The sequence below is a fragment of the Drosophila ananassae genome (genome assembly GCF_017639315.1).
Source record: "Drosophila ananassae strain 14024-0371.13 chromosome 4 unlocalized genomic scaffold, ASM1763931v2 tig00000071, whole genome shotgun sequence".
NCBI lineage: Eukaryota > Metazoa > Arthropoda > Insecta > Diptera > Drosophilidae > Drosophila > Drosophila ananassae.
The window spans coordinates 1206502-1227090 of NW_025319041.1; the positions used below are offsets into that span (position 1 = coordinate 1206502).

General features: G+C 37.3%; 1 protein-coding gene and 1 long non-coding RNA gene across 3 annotated transcripts in view; both read left to right on the forward strand.

The window, feature by feature from the left end:
* LOC123257855 (inhibin beta chain) overlaps nt 1-20589 on the forward strand; it is a 180448-nt gene that overhangs the window by 141826 nt on the left and 18033 nt on the right. The window lies entirely within an intron of this gene.
* LOC123257857 lies at nt 5253-8529 on the forward strand. The gene is made up of 2 exons (XR_006507920.1): nt 5253-6990; nt 7090-8529. It is a non-coding gene; the product is annotated as an uncharacterized LOC123257857 (long non-coding RNA).

Here is a 20589-nt window from a genome sequence, read left to right on the forward strand (position 1 = left end):
TCAAACATGCGCACAGGAAGTCGTTGTGCGTGTTAAGCTATAAAAATGGTGACTTATCAACATAGGCAACATAGGCTTATCAACATGAGTTTGGGATTTTAAAGTCACCGAGAGCTACCAGCTGGTCACAATCAGACGGAAGATTAGAAACAAATCTAAAAGCGGATGAATGTTGCCAATATGTGGGCGGTTCGGACGAAGGGTGTATATAAGAACAGGTAACATATAAAGATTGACGGAAAAAAATTATATGAATGCTAATGTCTCCAAATTCATGCGATTTTACCTCTTTAAAAGCGAATTTGAAGTTTTCAGAAATTATCACTCCTCCTCTAATTCGCAGAGGTCGATCACGTCTAAAACAGGTGAACTTACTGGACAAACTTCGGAGCTTAAGATCTCCGACTTTAACCAATTTCTGAAAAAACTATAGTAAAGATCGCCATCTTCATATCAGCTTATGTTTTGGCTTCGATGTTAGCCGATAATTTATTTTCAGAAGTGTAAGCGGCAAGCCGGAAAAAAATAAACAAATAAATTCGGTGGTGAGATCACTTGTAAGGGTTTTGGTGTCACAGTAAGTAAAACTGCAGCATCAATTTGTACTTGAGATCCGGACGCTTGATGACCCTATTGGTTGACTTTCAAGGGGATTAAACTAATGAACGATGCAACAGAGGACATCGCACAGATGTAACAGAGGAAGCCGAATCCTTCCCAGGCCTAGCCTTTGGGGTGGCCAGAGATATGAGCGACAAATGAGACGACAGAGTAGGCTGATAATTATTCGCCACAAGCACATCACCAATAGCAGATTTCCTACGCGTTGGAGACTTATTCAATAGTTAAAGACTTTAAACTAGGGATGCCCAGCTGCTTTGCTCTCGTACCTCCTTTGTTTTTGGATTGTTCTGTCATATGGGTAGACCAAAGTCATATACATGTTCAGCTCCCAGCATAGGCAAAGCAAATTACAATAACAATTTTGATTAGCTTGATTATAGTTGTAATTCGATATATATTCAAAATTTAAACTTAAGTCTATCTTATCGATTGCGGCGAAGCGGGGCGAATTAGCAAGAGAGCACAACTGAGCTTTTATTTCGTTCCCGCTCCGCGCTATGCTAACTTATACTAGACTTTAGTTTGTTTTCGTTCTTCATTTATGTATCTATTTTTAACTAATCATGCTACACCGGCCCCATTGAAGGCCTCTATCCGGCTTCAACCAACTGCCAGCCTCGCCAGCTTATGAATTGCCTTCTTAAATATCGCTCCAGAGCTAGTCCTCATGACAGTGACCCTGACCCTTCCGACAACGACCTTGGCGGTGATCCATTGTTGGGCGGCTGGTGATCTTCTGCGACCAGGACCAGATCGCCCTTCCTGACGTCTTTCTGCTCCCCATGCCACTTCAACGAAGTTCGTCGCGTTGTCGCAGTGCACGATCTGCGGATATCGTCGGCGCCCAACGAACCTTTGAAATTCCAATAAAAAGGAATCATGTTATTACATCAGACACAACTTCTAAATGAACTGCCTTGGACGCAAAACAAACAAACAGGGCAATGTAGGACTTGTAGGGTGGTCTACCACGAATTTTCAACGTCGTTTCAATAGGGCCACAGAAATCCACGCCACATATGGAGAATAAGCGAAAAGCAAGGATTCGATCTAGGGGTAAGTCTCCCATGATTTGAGCAATCAGATGAGGCTTGCATGACCGTACTATCCGACTGCAGACTTCCTGCGCGCTTGCTATCCAAACACGCTGTCGCTGTGCTCGTGGACCCACATGAAAATTCGACTCGTGCATGTATCGGAACTTTAAACAAATTGAGAGCGTCAATAATATTGGAAACTTGGCATCGTACGATATAGGAGCATTAGCTAGTCGCCCCCGCAACCCAAAAGGCAAGCCCAACATCTTGGACAAATGGATTTAGCTTCTGTAGACTTGGACCAACAACAAGGTTTTTTGGAATATTTTTAATTTCCTCTTGATACTCGTGCTCTTGAACTAACTGGACAATTTTATTAAAAGCTTCTTGATATTCGACAGGTAAAGGTACACCATCAAAAGGAACTACTAAATTTGTACACTTTTTTATAAAGCGAACACTCACAACAGTTTTAAGTGATCCTTCTATCATTTCCAATAAATATAAGGTGGAGACCATTGTGGTTAATCCGACTACATTATTTTTTGCTTCCATCTGCAAAAGCTTTGGTGACAGATCAAACCGTTCGTTGGCCACTTATTTTCCGGCTCCTCTAAAAACGATGGACCTGTAAACCAGATTGATTCCACCATCTCCATTACGTCTCGACCACTTGACACGATATCTTCCGGGTTCTGTTTAGTTGATACATGCCGCCACGTGCTATCCTCTGACCACTCTTGAATCTCAGCAACTCCATTTGATACGAACGTTGACAACGACAATGGATGGGAACGTATCCAATGAAGACAAACTTCTGAATCGGACCAATATATGTATACTGCGTTCGATCGGTACTTTTATAAGAGGCTTGATTTTGCGACAGAGGTCTGCGAGTAGGTAAGCGGCACATAACTCAAGATGGGGGACGTCTTTGTCTTGAACGGCGCTACTTTGGACTTTACAGTTAACAACGAGAATATAATACCTTCCGCAGATTTGCAACGAATATAGACGCAGACTCCATAGGCTCACATAGATGCGTCTGAAAAGGCATGAATTTTAATTGGTGACATCGGCTCACTCATCACAAATCTCGGTATTGAGATATATTCTACCTGTGGCAAGGCAAGCTGAATTTTGTTCCACGCTGATTAAAAATGCAATGGAATCGACCGATCCCAATCTAGCCTATTAAACCAAAGCACCTGCAACAGGATCTTTCCTGTAATAAGGATTGGGCTTACTAATCCAAGAGGAACGATTAGCTTTGATGTCACCGAAAGAATGTTCCGCTTAGTCTTTGACCCATGACTGAAGTACCAATTTCAAATTTAAGCACGTCATCTTTGGTAACCCAAGCGATTCCTAATGCCTTAGTCAGCTCTGAGTCCGAAAGTGTTATTTGCTTAACGATGCTCTCGGATGCAGTAACTTCAGGCGAGTTTCAAAACCACTTACTCAATTCAAACCCAGCGTTTTGAAGAACCTGAGTTACTTCAGACTTAAGTGTCTCTAGCTCCTCCACGCAACCAGCACCCGTTAACATGTCGCCGACTTAAAAGTCAGACCCAATAACTTTAACAGCTCGAGGGATTCACGCAACCGCTTTAAAAACCTTATGGCCAGGGAACACCGCACTGGGCCAATGCCATATGAACGGTGTTGAGCTTGCATATTTTAAAGGACTCAGATGGGTCTTTTCTTCACACTATCAACTGGTATCGCCAATCTGCTTCATTCATTATTACTTGGCGATACATTTTTTTTATGTCGGCTTTCAGAGCGAATTTGTTTAGCCGAAACCGAAGAAGAGTTGAGTAAAGCTCTTCCTGAATTGTTGGACCGACTATCAACAAATCATTTAAATATTTCTGTGTGGATGGTGGGGTATTACGTAGTGTGAAGAACTTTATTACTTGCAGGCCGACAGAAAACGGGGTTTGGCTATCTCGAGTGAGTTTCCCAAAACGCTTGGTTTCTCACATATATCATATAAAGACTTAAATGGAAGTTTGACTTTAAATCGACCTGAAGGAAGTATAGTAGTAGTTCTACTAGTAGTCTTTCGATAATGTTCCTCGCACAACTCCTGTTCTGGCGACAACATCTTTTTAGAAGGTTTAACTTCTTCCAATGACCAGAATTTTTTTCAATTTGTAGTCTATTGATTCTAATATCTATATTTCTTCTTGGCAATTCAGGCTAGACACCGGAAAAATGACTCAGCTCTAATTAACATATCTATCCGCTAAGGTTTGCTAAGGTCTGCTAATGGCAAGTTCTTTGGTAGGGTAAAAAATTTCACTTCACTAACTAGTCAGGGTGATAGCCTAAAATTGTTTTTAAAATCCAAAAGTCGATCGGAAACTCCAGACCACCAAAGCCAACGAACTTCTATTAAGTTGCTTGCAAAACATAGCAACTTAACTCTCCTGTTTTTTTCGTTGAGGGGTCTCCATGAGACCCCTCAACGACGACGCAGACGGCTGGGAAATTTTTGTGATGATGAACAATTGACTTATTTGGTTTGCAAAGATTTTTTTTTTTTTCGCGCGGTTCCCACTGCATACGTACAGCCCACCTCCCGCCCAACCGACCGAGGGGCGCCTGCCGCATAACGTACGGCTCGAATCGCGGGAATAAATTCAAATTAGTATAATGAGTATAGTATATAAGTTTAAATAGAAGGATTATAAAGAAAACGAGGAAGAATTAGTATGTTCTTGTAGGTAATTTAAAATGGAGGTTTTCAAATTTGACTGGGAGGAAAGAGAAATAATATTATACAGACCATTGTAGTTCGAACATAAAATCCTAATGGGATCATGCTGTGCATATGTCGATCTACAATGGCTTAAGAATAAAGGACTAAAGTTTCTGGTCCTTCTATTCGGAACGTTAAACTAAAAAAGATGAGATATTTGTTATCATAGACTCTTTTTAGACTAGCGATAGGTTTGTCATTATTACTCTCTGTGACCTGGAATGCCTTGATAGTTCCTAAGGCTTCACCATAGAGGCATGAAATTAAATGATTAAATTTCTTAATAATAGGAATGTTCTTTGTCACCTCACACATCTTCGTCACCACCAGTCACATCTTTGTCACCTAATGACTCGAAAAGACTTATGAAATTTTTGAAATCCGAATAATTTCCACTGAATTTTGGCAATGTGAAACTGGGAAGTCGAGCTCGAGTTGGGGCTGCAGAAATTGCAGTAGCTGGATGGGAGACTTCAGCTGAATTAAAGGCATTACATAAGGACATAATCCTTGCCTTGGTAGTTATTCCTAATTCTTCCAACTCGGCTCCGAAATCATCTAATTCATCTATTTGCTCGATCTGGTCTAGCAACTCATTTGCTTTAGAAATTGCCTCATCTAAAACCTGAAGCCTGCGCTATAGCTCGGTTTTGTTTAGAGGAAGTAATCCATCTTCCAAACGTTCCTCTCGCCAACCGGCGAATGCTTTTAACTTTAACATTTAATCTTCTTTTTAAATCATGAAGGGTCGTGGAATTAATTTTGGGTTTATTACTCTCCATTCTACAATTATTTATTTTCTAAAAAGAAGCGAATTCGTTGAAATTTAAATATTTAAAAATTATTTAAAATTTAATAAATAAATAAAATTTTAATATGTATATAAAATTAAATAAATTTTAATTTAAATTCCGGTACAAACAACGAAAACAATAATAATTAATTCAGTACCACTAAGCTGCGAAGTGTAAAGACGTGTGACTAACGACCAGTAGACAAAAAGAAAAAAACAAACCTTATCAGTTAAAAAAACCAACAACTATAAGCCAGTGATATACAAAAACAAAAAACACAAAAAACGAGAGCAAAAAGAGGAAAAAGAGAGGCAGAACAAAAAAAAGGGCAGGTGCCCAAAAACTATTAAAAAATGCCCCCCGACATAAATAGACTATTTAAAACATCCAACACAGAATCGAAATTCATGACCATAAATAGAACAGACAATAATACATTTAAAGGCCTGAACCCATTCTTGATTAAAAAAGTAATAGACTACACGTGCAATGGTGAAATGGAGACAGTCAAAGTCACAAAAGTAGGATCATTATTAGTCAAAACAAAAAACAACCTGCAAGCACTAAAACTAAAAAAAATGACCACCTTCCACGACTTTCCTGTAATAGTTAGCGAACACAAAACGCTCAACTTCTCCAAGGGAGTCATATACTCCAACGATCTTCGCAACATTGACGACGAAACTATTTTGCAGGAACTTAAACCACAAAACGTCTCAGAAATACGCAAAATTAAAAAAATTGAAAACAATGAACCCAAAAAAACTTGACTGATCATCGTAACCTTCGCATCATTAACCCTCCCAGAAACAATGATGATAGGATATGAGAGAGTAAATATACGCCCATATATCCCTCTCCCAATGAGATGCAGAAACTGCCTTAGACTTGGACACCCCATAATCGCTTGCACATCAAACAAAACCTGCAACAACTGCTCAGCCGAACAACACACAGCCATAGACGAAATATGCTCCAACGACAAATTCTGCATTAATTGTAAATACAGTCTAACAAACAATAAGCACAGCCCATTAGACAAATCTTGCCCTGAATTTTTTAAACAAAAGGAATTGACATCTATCAAAACAATAGAAAAAGTGGAACACAAAACCGCTCTAAATATATACCATTCTCGACACATCCACCAACCAACTTTATACTCCACCGTTTCAACCGAAAAATCTAACATCCAAGCATCAACAACCACCAAACCGCAATCCATTTCATCCAAGCATCTAAAAAATTACAAGAACACTGCCATCACTCCTGCAGTCACTAAACCTCAACAAAGAAACGCAACAACATACGATGATCTCGACTCGCACATGGACACCACCCCACCCACAGCATCCACCTCCACATTAGCTCCTATTTCATCACTAAACTCTTCCATATCGGAAGAACTTAAACTTAGAATCTACACAAACAAACACAACACCCTCGCCAAATCCTTAAAATCTAAAGAGAATAATGAACAAAAACAAAAAAAAAAACAATAAAAACAAGAACCAACTTAATAGCGAAAGCGACGGCTCATTGCAACATCATAATGAACCAATTAACGCCTTTGACTTTGACACAATAGCAGTAACAATATATTCAAAAATTAAAATCACCATAACATCTTCGTACATACCACCCAACAAGAACTTCACAATCCAAAACCTAAGAAACATATACGACAATTTACAACCTCCCCTACTAATAACTGGAGACTTCAATAGCTGGCACAGAAGCTGGGGCTCAATAAACAACAACAAAAGAGGTAACACACTATTTAAATTTATAAATCAATCCTCCCTCATAACATTGAACAACGGCTCAGCAACCCACTTTATCACACATCACACTTTCACACACATAGATCTCGCATTTGCTTCTCCCCCTCTGAATCTGAACTCCAAATGGCATACAGATAGCTCCCTGGCCTGTAGCGACCACTACCCAATACACATCGACCTATTCGAAGAACACAACATGAACAATCCCACTGAAAGACCAAGATTTAACCTTAAAAAAGCAAACTGGCCCCTATTCAAGGATATCGCAGACAAGTTGTCAACTGACAAACCCCCTAGCTCAAATATTAATAAAGAGCCGCCAATATAACCAGAATAATAATTCTGGCCGCCAATGAAGCCATTCCCCAATCACGCCACTCTAAGAGAAAGAGGAACGTCCCATGGTGGGATAAAACACTTCAACAATTAAAAAACGAATTGCCTGGAATATACTTAAGAGAAACATCAACACTACAAACATACTAACATACAAAAAAGCCAACGCTAAACTTAAGCGGGAAATAAAAATTAGAAAAAAAATTTCAATGGAAAACTTCACAGCAGAAATTAACCCAAATTCTCCCATCGGCGAAATTTTGACTAAAATTAACCGTTTCTGCGGCCTTAAAGCTAGGCACAACATCCACTGTCTTACCAATCCCAACGACCCAACACAAAGCATACTAGATCGAAATGAAATAGGTAACACCCTCTCCACCCACTGGTCCAATACCTCACGAGACAACCATTTCCATGCAATATTCTTAGAAAGGAAATCCAACCCGATCCTTAACACACACATCCCGTCACCTGCAGCTCTTAAAATAGAAAAGGATATAACTTTCATAGAACTCCTTGCAGCACTCAACCAACTAAAGGGGAAAACGCCGGGTAGCGACCGCATAAGCTATCCTATGTTAAAAAACCTATCCAAAACACTACAAAATAGACTTCTGAATCTATTCAACAACATACTCAAATCACACATCCCTCAGCAATACATGGCAAGCAGTATAATACCCATTCCTAAAACAAACCTGAACAAAACCGACGTCAACTCATACCGACCCATCTCCTTCAACCCATGCATATCAAAGGTCCTTGACAAAATAATAGCTAAACGGCTATGGTGGCTAGCCACAAATGGCAAGCTTCTAGATAACCGTCAAATGGGATTTTGAAAGGGAAAATCGGTTTCTGATTCTCTAGCTATGCTAGATTATCAGATAACTACATCTCTTTCAAGGAAAAACCATACATCGATTATCTCGCTAGACTTCGCCAAAGCATTCGACAGGATAGGCATCCACAGCATCATTGACGAGCTCAATGCTTGGAAAATTGGCCCAAAGATTTTAAGATATACAAAAAACTTCCTCACCAACGGAAAAATTTCAGTTCTTGTAAACAAATCTTACTCCAACCCCCAGCCACTATACAACGGAATACCGCAAGGATCTCCATTGTCAGTGATACTCTTTGCAATAGCCTTTAACCAACTCAACAAAATACTAGCTACCCACGAAAATACAGAATTCACTGCATACGCCGACGACTTTACTATAATGTACAAACTAGGTAAAATACAAAACAGCCTTAACATAGACCCACTACTAAACGACATCAATCAATGGTGCAACTACTCTGGTGCATCACTCTCAACCAGCAAGTGCAAGCACCTGCATATCTATATAAAGAAAAACTGCAATTTCACTCTGCAATCCAACAACTCTCCCCTATAAAATGTCACGTCCCTTAAAATACTTGGCATAACAATAACAAAAAATTACAAATGGAACAAACACATTGATAACCTAGCTCTGGAACTATCCAGAAGACTAGACGTAATCAAATGCCTGTCTAGCAAAAAATTCTGCACAAACACAATCATATACGTGGTAAACTCCATTTTAATGTCTAAAATTGACTTCGGCATACATCTATAGGGAAATGCACCAAAATCGACACTAAACAAGCTTAAAACGATTTACCACTCTGCAATAAGAATCGCCTTAAGCGCCTTCCGCACAACCCCAATCAATAACCTATTATACGAAGCTAACATACTACCGATAGAACATAGGACAACATACGCAACGCAAAAAAATATCAAAATTATAATCAACTCCAAGAATTTGTAGTCTATTGATTCTAATATCTATATTTCTTCTTGGCAATTCAGGCTAGACACCGGAAAAATGACTCAGCTCTAATTAACATATCTATCCGCTAAGGTTTGCTAAGGTCTGCTAATGGCAAGTTCTTTGGTAGGGTAAAAAATTTCACTTCACTAACTAGTCAGGGTGATAGCCTAAAATTGTTTTTAAAATCCAAAAGTCGATCGGAAACTCCAGACCACCAAAGCCAACGAACTTCTATTAAGTTGCTTGCAAAACATAGCAACTTAACTCTCCTGTTTTTTTCGTTGAGGGGTCTCCATGAGACCCCTCAACGACGACGCAGACGGCTGGGAAATTTTTGTGATGATGAACAATTGACTTATTTGGTTTGCAAAGATTTTTTTTTTTTCGCGCGGTTCCCACTGCATACGTACAGCCCACCTCCCGCCCAACCGACCGAGGGGCGCCTGCCGCATAACGTACGGCTCGAATCGCGGGAATAAATTCAAATTAGTATAATGAGTATAGTATATAAGTTTAAATAGAAGGATTATAAAGAAAACGAGGAAGAATTAGTATGTTCTTGTAGGTAATTTAAAATGGAGGTTTTCAAATTTGACTGGGAGGAAAGAGAAATAATATTATACAGACCATTGTAGTTCGAACATAAAATCCTAATGGGATCATGCTGTGCATATGTCGATCTACAATGGCTTAAGAATAAAGGACTAAAGTTTCTGGTCCTTCTATTCGGAACGTTAAACTAAAAAAGATGAGATATTTGTTATCATAGACTCTTTTTAGACTAGCGATAGGTTTGTCATTATTACTCTCTGTGACCTGGAATGCCTTGATAGTTCCTAAGGCTTCACCATAGAGGCATGAAATTAAATGATTAAATTTCTTAATAATAGGAATGTTCTTTGTCACCTCACACATCTTCGTCACCACCAGTCACATCTTTGTCACCTAATGACTCGAAAAGACTTATGAAATTTTTGAAATCCGAATAATTTCCACTGAATTTTGGCAATGTGAAACTGGGAAGTCGAGCTCGAGTTGGGGCTGCAGAAATTGCAGTAGCTGGATGGGAGACTTCAGCTGAATTAAAGGCATTACATAAGGACATAATCCTTGCCTTGGTAGTTATTCCTAATTCTTCCAACTCGGCTCCGAAATCATCTAATTCATCTATTTGCTCGATCTGGTCTAGCAACTCATTTGCTTTAGAAATTGCCTCATCTAAAACCTGAAGCCTGCGCTATAGCTCGGTTTTGTTTAGAGGAAGTAATCCATCTTCCAAACGTTCCTCTCGCCAACCGGCGAATGCTTTTAACTTTAACATTTAATCTTCTTTTTAAATCATGAAGGGTCGTGGAATTAATTTTGGGTTTATTACTCTCCATTCTACAATTATTTATTTTCTAAAAAGAAGCGAATTCGTTGAAATTTAAATATTTAAAAATTATTTAAAATTTAATAAATAAATAAAATTTTAATATGTATATAAAATTAAATAAATTTTAATTTAAATTCCGGTACAAACAACGAAAACAATAATAATTAATTCAGTACCACTAAGCTGCGAAGTGTAAAGACGTGTGACTAACGACCAGTAGACAAAAAGAAAAAAACAAACCTTATCAGTTAAAAAAACCAACAACTATAAGCCAGTGATATACAAAAACAAAAAACACAAAAAACGAGAGCAAAAAGAGGAAAAAGAGAGGCAGAACAAAAAAAAGGGCAGGTGCCCAAAAACTATTAAAAAATGCCCCCCGACATAAATAGACTATTTAAAACATCCAACACAGAATCGAAATTCATGACCATAAATAGAACAGACAATAATACATTTAAAGGCCTGAACCCATTCTTGATTAAAAAAGTAATAGACTACACGTGCAATGGTGAAATGGAGACAGTCAAAGTCACAAAAGTAGGATCATTATTAGTCAAAACAAAAAACAACCTGCAAGCACTAAAACTAAAAAAAATGACCACCTTCCACGACTTTCCTGTAATAGTTAGCGAACACAAAACGCTCAACTTCTCCAAGGGAGTCATATACTCCAACGATCTTCGCAACATTGACGACGAAACTATTTTGCAGGAACTTAAACCACAAAACGTCTCAGAAATACGCAAAATTAAAAAAATTGAAAACAATGAACCCAAAAAAACTTGACTGATCATCGTAACCTTCGCATCATTAACCCTCCCAGAAACAATGATGATAGGATATGAGAGAGTAAATATACGCCCATATATCCCTCTCCCAATGAGATGCAGAAACTGCCTTAGACTTGGACACCCCATAATCGCTTGCACATCAAACAAAACCTGCAACAACTGCTCAGCCGAACAACACACAGCCATAGACGAAATATGCTCCAACGACAAATTCTGCATTAATTGTAAATACAGTCTAACAAACAATAAGCACAGCCCATTAGACAAATCTTGCCCTGAATTTTTTAAACAAAAGGAATTGACATCTATCAAAACAATAGAAAAAGTGGAACACAAAACCGCTCTAAATATATACCATTCTCGACACATCCACCAACCAACTTTATACTCCACCGTTTCAACCGAAAAATCTAACATCCAAGCATCAACAACCACCAAACCGCAATCCATTTCATCCAAGCATCTAAAAAATTACAAGAACACTGCCATCACTCCTGCAGTCACTAAACCTCAACAAAGAAACGCAACAACATACGATGATCTCGATCTCGCACATGGACACCACCCCACCCACAGCATCCACCTCCACATTAGCTCCTATTTCATCACTAAACTCTTCCATATCGGAAGAACTTAAACTTAGAATCTACACAAACAAACACAACACCCTCGCCAAATCCTTAAAATCTAAAGAGAATAATGAACAAAAACCAAAAAAAAAACAATAAAAACAAGAACCAACTTAATAGCGAAAGCGACGGCTCATTGCAACATCATAATGAACCAATTAACGCCTTTGACTTTGACACAATAGCAGTAACAATATATTCAAAAATTAAAATCACCATAACATCTTCGTACATACCACCCAACAAGAACTTCACAATCCAAAACCTAAGAAACATATACGACAATTTACAACCTCCCCTACTAATAACTGGAGACTTCAATAGCTGGCACAGAAGCTGGGGCTCAATAAACAACAACAAAAGAGGTAACACACTATTTAAATTTATAAATCAATCCTCCCTCATAACATTGAACAACGGCTCAGCAACCCACTTTATCACACATCACACTTTCACACACATAGATCTCGCATTTGCTTCTCCCCCTCTGAATCTGAACTCCAAATGGCATACAGATAGCTCCCTGGCCTGTAGCGACCACTACCCAATACACATCGACCTATTCGAAGAACACAACATGAACAATCCCACTGAAAGACCAAGATTTAACCTTAAAAAAGCAAACTGGCCCCTATTCAAGGATATCGCAGACAAGTTGTCAACTGACAAACCCCCTAGCTCAAATATTAATAAAGAGCCGCCAATATAACCAGAATAATAATTCTGGCCGCCAATGAAGCCATTCCCCAATCACGCCACTCTAAGAGAAAGAGGAACGTCCCATGGTGGGATAAAACACTTCAACAATTAAAAAACGAATTGCCTGGAATATACTTAAGAGAAACATCAACACTACAAACATACTAACATACAAAAAAGCCAACGCTAAACTTAAGCGGGAAATAAAAATTAGAAAAAAAATTTCAATGGAAAACTTCACAGCAGAAATTAACCCAAATTCTCCCATCGGCGAAATTTTGATTAAAATTAACCGTTTCTGCGGCCTTAAAGCTAGGCACAACATCCACTGTCTTACCAATCCCAACGACCCAACACAAAGCATACTAGATCGAAATGAAATAGGTAACACCCTCTCCACCCACTGGTCCAATACCTCACGAGACAACCATTTCCATGCAATATTCTTAGAAAGGAAATCCAACCCGATCCTTAACACACACATCCCGTCACCTGCAGCTCTTAAAATAGAAAAGGATATAACTTTCATAGAACTCCTTGCAGCACTCAACCAACTAAAGGGGAAAACGCCGGGTCGCGACCGCATAAGCTATCCTATGTTAAAAAACCTATCCAAAACACTACAAAATAGACTTCTGAATCTATTCAACAACATACTCAAATCACACATCTCTCAGCAATACATGGCAAGCAGTATAATACCCATTCCTAAAACAAACCTGAACAAAACCGACGTCAACTCATACCGACCCATCTCCTTCAACCCATGCATATCAAAGGTCCTTGACAAAATAATAGCTAAACGGCTATGGTGGCTAGCCACAAATGGCAAGCTTCTAGATAACCGTCAAATGGGATTTAGAAAGGGAAAATCGGTTTCTGATTCTCTAGCTATGCTAGATTATCAGATAACTACATCTCTTTCAAGGAAAAACCATACATCGATTATCTCGCTAGACTTCGCCAAAGCATTCGACAGGATAGGCATCCACAGCATCATTGACGAGCTCAATGCTTGGAAAATTGGCCCAAAGATTTTAAGATATACAAAAAACTTCCTCACCAACGGAAAAATTTCAGTTCTTGTAAACAAATCTTACTCCAACCCCCAGCCACTATACAACGGAATACCGCAAGGATCTCCATTGTCAGTGATACTCTTTGCAATAGCCTTTAACCAACTCAACAAAATACTAGCTACCCACGAAAATACAGAATTCACTGCATACGCCGACGACTTTACTATAATGTACAAACTAGGTAAAATACAAAACAGCCTTAACATAGACCCACTACTAAACGACATCAATCAATGGTGCAACTACTCTGGTGCATCACTCTCAACCAGCAAGTGCAAGCACCTGCATATCTATATAAAGAAAAACTGCAATTTCACTCTGCAATCCAACAACTCTCCCCTATAAAATGTCACGTCCCTTAAAATACTTGGCATAACAATAACAAAAAATTACAAATGGAACAAACACATTGATAACCTAGCTCTGGAACTATCCAGAAGACTAGACGTAATCAAATGCCTGTCTAGCAAAAAATTCTGCACAAACACAATCATATACGTGGTAAACTCCATTTTAATGTCTAAAATTGACTTCGGCATACATCTATAGGGAAATGCACCAAAATCGACACTAAACAAGCTTAAAACGATTTACCACTCTGCAATAAGAATCGCCTTAAGCGCCTTCCGCACAACCCCAATCAATAACCTATTATACGAAGCTAACATACTACCGATAGAACATAGGACAACATACGCAACGCAAAAAAATATCAAAATTATAATCAACTCCAAGAACTCGCCAATAGAAAAAATTTACAACAAAATAAAAAACTCTAAAAAAACCCCAAAATTCCCGTCTTCACTGCACAACACAATAGAACATTTAAAAAATCTTAATATACACATATCACCGCTGACATGCAAAAGGGAAAAGACCCCTCACTGGCTGCACCACACCACAAATATAAACACTTCACTTCACACTCTACCCAAGGAAGATACACCACCCTTAACCTAGCAACTACAATTCAACGAACTGAAAAACACACTACCAAACAGACATTTCCTGTATACAGACGGATCGAAATCAGCTGACGGAGTGTCATTCAGCGTAACAACAGAAAACGAGATTATAGAACACCACATTCTACCTCAATACTTCTCCATATACACAGCCGAAATATCAGCGATCCTTAAAGCATGCAATTACGCCAGCAAACAAGGAGGGAAATTTGTAATCTGCACAGATTCCCTCTCAGCTTTACAAGAAATCGACAACATCAAAAACCACAACTTTTACACCTCCTCCATAAGGAATATATTAAATAAAGACAATAAAAATAAAATTCTGCTACTATGGGTCCCAGGACACTGCGGGATCATATGTAACGAATTCGCAGACGAAACTGCTAAAAAAGCCCATAATTTCCCTCTTATCATCCAAAACAACTTCAACCAAATAGACATCCTTAAACACATTAAACGGAACACCCAATCCCTCAAATACGAAATACTCAACCACTCCTCATCACACTACAAAAACATCAACCACGACAGTGAAGCAAGCAAAAACATCTCTCGAGCCGACTCAATTAAATTCTTAAGAATTAGACTAGGACACACCAACCTAACCCACAGTCACTTACTTATTAAAACACCACCTCCAATCTGCCCAAACTGCAACACAATACTAACCCTACAACACTTATTAATCGACTGTCCTGCCCTCCAGCAAGAGAGATCAAAACTAAAATTAAAACAAACATTAACTGACATCACCTCATTTGATAATATACAACAAACAGTACAATTCCTAAAAAACATAAAAATGTACCACACAATATAAATTGAAACTTCCATATACATACATATGTAAATAGAATCTAATTAAAATACTTAGTCATTAACACTTAATTAAGAACACCACACATGTTAAATATTATAAAATAGATCTTAAGCAGAAGGCCATTGTAGCTATTGCTTAACACAAAAGCAAAAATTGCCCGCACTTTAAAATTGTTGGCAATTCCTTTATAAATAAATAAATAATAATAATTAATTATTTTTTATGAAATTACTTTTATTTAAAATGTTTATTTTAAAGTAAAGTTCTGTGGATTGTAATTTTTTATAATAAAAAATAAATGATTAATTTCCAACCAACGAAAACAATAATTAATTGATAGTCGAATAAAATATAGTCGAAGCACTACGCATTTAAATATTTGTTCGCCAGTGACACTGAATACAATGTACTGAACCAAATTGTAGGGAATCGCGTCACTTGGCGTTCCGTTGAACAAAAGGCGCCAAAATTGCATATACGTGCATACATACAGCAGCAGATAACGAAGGGAGGCGAAAACGATAAGTCCACCGCTACATCTATTTGTATGTACCAATTATTTATGCACAAATATATAAAATAATTTTTTGGCTGAACTTTATCTATTTTATTGGAAAATATTTACAATATCGAAAACGAGGGGTAGGGGGCGACAGTGATTTTGGAATAATTTATGCGTCTTTATTTTTGTCCGCAGGAAATTGTTCATATGTATTGACAATATTTAATAAAATTTATGTATAACTTTATTATTCACTTTAGCTCTACTATTTTTAAAGTACGTCCGCCTGTCCGTCTGTCTATCGGTTTCTACGCAAACTAGTCTCTCAGTTTTGGAGCTATCGAGTTGAAACTTTGCGCACATCCTTTTTTTTCTTGCAGGTATTATATAAGTCAGAACGGCCGGGATCGGTCGACTATATCCTATAGCTGCCATATAACTGATTGATCGAAAATGCCATAACATTGGTGTTTTTTAGGTTGGAGGGTTGAGACTTTCCACACATGTTATATTTGGCCAATATATCTTGTCTACAAAATTTCATAAGGATCGGCCGACCATATCCTTATCATATCATATCATGTCATAGATCGATCGGAATTGGCATAACTTTGATGTTTTTTAAGTTAGAAAGATGGGACTTGGTACGGATTCTATTTTGGAAAAAAAAATTTGATTGCCAAATTTGATAAGGATTGGCCGAATATATCATATAGCTGCCATATAACTGAATGATTGGCATGGGCATAACTTTGCTGTTTTTTAAGTTAGAAAGATGGGAATTGGTACAGATTTTGTGCAAAATAATCTTATTTGACAAATTTAGCCTCCAATAGCCTCCATATAACTGAACGATCAGGAATGGCACAACTGCAAGGGTATATCAGCTTCGGCTCCGCCCGAAGTTAGCTTTCCTTTCTTGTTTTTTTTTTATTGTTTTTTAAATGTTCACAACACTTATTTTTGTTTTCAATGTATTTTTTGTGCCACTGTCACTGTTTTTGGTTGCTTTTTATTTAATAACTATAGTAAGCCAAGTCGACCCGGGGGCGCCAAAATGTTTATTGAGATTAGTTTACCTCACATTTTCGAAAAAACTAAAGGTGGCTATTTACTATAATTTTAAACGACGACGAAAAATAATTCACAAGCGTGGGATTAAGTTTGGGTTTATTACTCTCCATTCTATAAAAATTATTTCTTTTCTAAAAAGAAGTGAATTCGATACAAATTGTAATATTTAAAAATTATTTATTTAAATATTTTTTTCAATTAATAAAATTTAATTTTAATTTCGGTACAAAAAACGAAAACGACAATAATTAATTAATTTAATAAGTATTAATTTTATTTTAAATTTTTTTTAAAAGTAAAGAATTATAATTTTTTATAATAAAAAAAAATATTTTAATTTTTAACCAACAAAAATAATTAATTAAATAATTGATAGTCAAATAAATCGATAGTCGAGGCACTGAATATTTAAAAATTTAGTCACCAGTGATACCGAAACCAATATACCCAACCAAAATGTAGGGTATCGCGTCACTTGGCGTTCCATTGAACAAAAGGCGCCAAAAATTCATATACGCGCGTACATACAGCAGCGGATAACGGAGGTAGGCGAAAACGATAAGTCACCGCTGCTTCTATTTGTATTTACACCAAATTACACAGTACAACAGTGATTCTGAACTTTTAAAGAGACATAGTAGGAATTGTTTATCTGGTCGAGTATAACACAAACCCGTGTACGAAATATTTTTAATTCCCTAGAAATCTTGATTTATTGTAAAAAAAACAGTTTTCGAGACTTTTTTTCGCTTCAAAATCCCTTAACGCGTTGTTTTAAACCGATTTCAAAATTGCCGATTTACAATAGTTTGAGGTTGTAGCTTTTGAAAAAAAAAAAATCGATTTTTTTAAACAAAAAGGACAAAATTTTTACACAAGAAACTAAAATTTTCGCCTTTTATTCTTATTTTTCGGATTATGGCGCCAGTTTTTCGGTACAACTTACAAAAATTCTGTCATTCATGCTACATATCAATGTTGTCTCATTAATGCTGAATAAAATTAGACAAATTTCATTAAAAAATTATGAAAATTGTTGAAGTTATAACGCTTTTCCCAAAAAAATTCAGTTCAACCCAGCGAGCGCTCCGAAGTATCAGTGTGTATAAGAAAGTAATATGCTCTTGTTCTTATAGTGCTCGCAAGGTTGAAGTGACTTTTTTTGGGAAAAGCGTTATAACTTCAACCAATTTTATTATTTATCTGTTATGCTCGACCAGACAAAAAATTCCTACTATGTCACTTTAAAAGTTCATTCACTTTTATTTTTTTGTAGCACTGTGTTATTTATGCACAAAAAATATAAAATAATTTTTGGCTGAACTTTATCTATTTTATTTGGCACATATTTACAATATCGAGAACGATGGTTAGGGGGCGACAGTGATAGTGGAATAATTTATGTCTTGTCCACAGGCAATTTTTCAATTATATTGGCATTATTTTAATGAAATTTATGTAAAACTTTATTATTCATATTTTGAAGTACGTGTGCGCCAAAAATTGAAAGGAGGTGCAATATTACAGCACAAGACGAATATTAATTTGTCTTTTCTCGACTTTAAATTGTTTGCACAAATACCTGCGGTTCTGAGATTTTCTGCTTTAATCCTGCTGCCACTTTCAAAACAGGTGCAGGGCATAGGGATGACGATGACTCCTTCCAGTTAATAAAGATGCTGAATAAATCCAGTTGCCAGTTGATAAAAATTGCTTATTGTTTTTAAAGTTCAAACCACTATCGTCGCGAGCAACTCTTTCATTTTATTTTCATGTTTTTATTATTATATTTTCTTTATGTGTCACTGTCACTAGTTGCATTTATTAAATTACAATAAACACAAGTCACCCGGGGGCGCCAAAATGTTAAATGAGATTATTTTATCTCAAGAAAATTAAACGAAAGGCGGCTTTTTATTATAAACCTTCGAAAACGACGAAAATTAACTTGATGCACTATATACTTGATATACTATTGATACTATTGACTATTGATATACTGATACTATAAACTTGATAATTCGATATATAGTCAATAATTAAATTTAAGTCTAGCTTATCTATTGCGACGAAGCGGGGCCGCCCTATGCCCTAACATATGCTAAACTTCAGTTTGTTTTCATTCCTCTTTAATGTATCTATTATTATCTAATCGTGCTACACCACTTTTAGTCTGTCTCATTATCGATCCCATTTGATGTCTTATTAACGATCCCATCCTGAACAACACGACAACCGTCACAGTAAAAGTGGAGACCAGACCGTGAAATGGCTTCCGAAACTAAGGCCGTGTACCCGGTATACTAAGAGTACACGTGTTAGTTAATAACACAACGGTGATCTGAGCTAAGAGCACGACGACGGACGGCACACTGTCATACGACGGGCGCTGGTCGACAGCCGTGATCGGTGCGAGTTAGGGTTATGATTAAGCTCTCTCTCTCTCTTATGTTAAGAGAAGGGTTTCCTCATTATGGACAAAAATATAGCAAAGTTTGTATTTTTGCTGTAGGATAATTAAAATATGATTACATATGTCACTTAAAGGTAATGAAATTTTCTATGACCGGTAGCTAAATTGTAAGTATTAATGTAAAATGATGAACATTGAAACTAAGTGCTAAAATTTTGCTTGTTTTTTTCCATTTCAACAACGTTAAAAAAATAATAAATGTGTATGTTTATTATACATGATGTTGCTACACGGCGTACAAAATAGCATGCACTTCCAAACAGTTCTTAGATGAAGAGTATCGGATCTATAGATCAGGCCTGAGAGTTTTAGTTAGATCAGAAAACGTGGTGTCGGGTCAACCAGCCACCGGAAAGTTTGCCCGGCAATAATTTATTGAATTCGTGATGTCAATATCTTTTATATTTATGCCTATTTTCTCATCTCCCGCTCTCGTGCATTCGATCGGCCACCTGCATCTTCTGTCATTCTCTAGCGTTGTCTCGCTCTCTAGCGGTATCTCTCGGTCGCTCCGCAACATCAAGCGTTGAGTCGTGCTCCCGTGTATTTTACTTCAAAATTCGGACTTCAACCCTACGCAGATAACATATGTAATTTATATATATTCCCTTTAATAATTTTGTGGTATTATGTGGATGAAACTTCATTGGAAAATCTCAATAACCAAACAATGGGTATAAAAGAAATAAATACATAAATAAAAGATTTAAAAAAAGGAATGCGCACAAAAAAAAAACGTCCGTTCGCTTTAAGATAACGAGAGAACAACTGACACATTCTTCGCGTTCGAGGACGTATCGACAAAAGGAGAGATATACCGATATGTCTGGGAAAACCAGTGATTTTTCCCAAAGCTCACAAGATCACAGATCTTTTAATAGACTACTTTCACTGGAAATTCTACCACCAACGGAAAGAGGTTGTAGTCGACGAGATGCGACAATAAACGAGCGGCACCGGAACGATGGAACGATTGGCGATCAACGAGCTACCAACGAGTTTACAAACACAGGAATCGTCAACGAA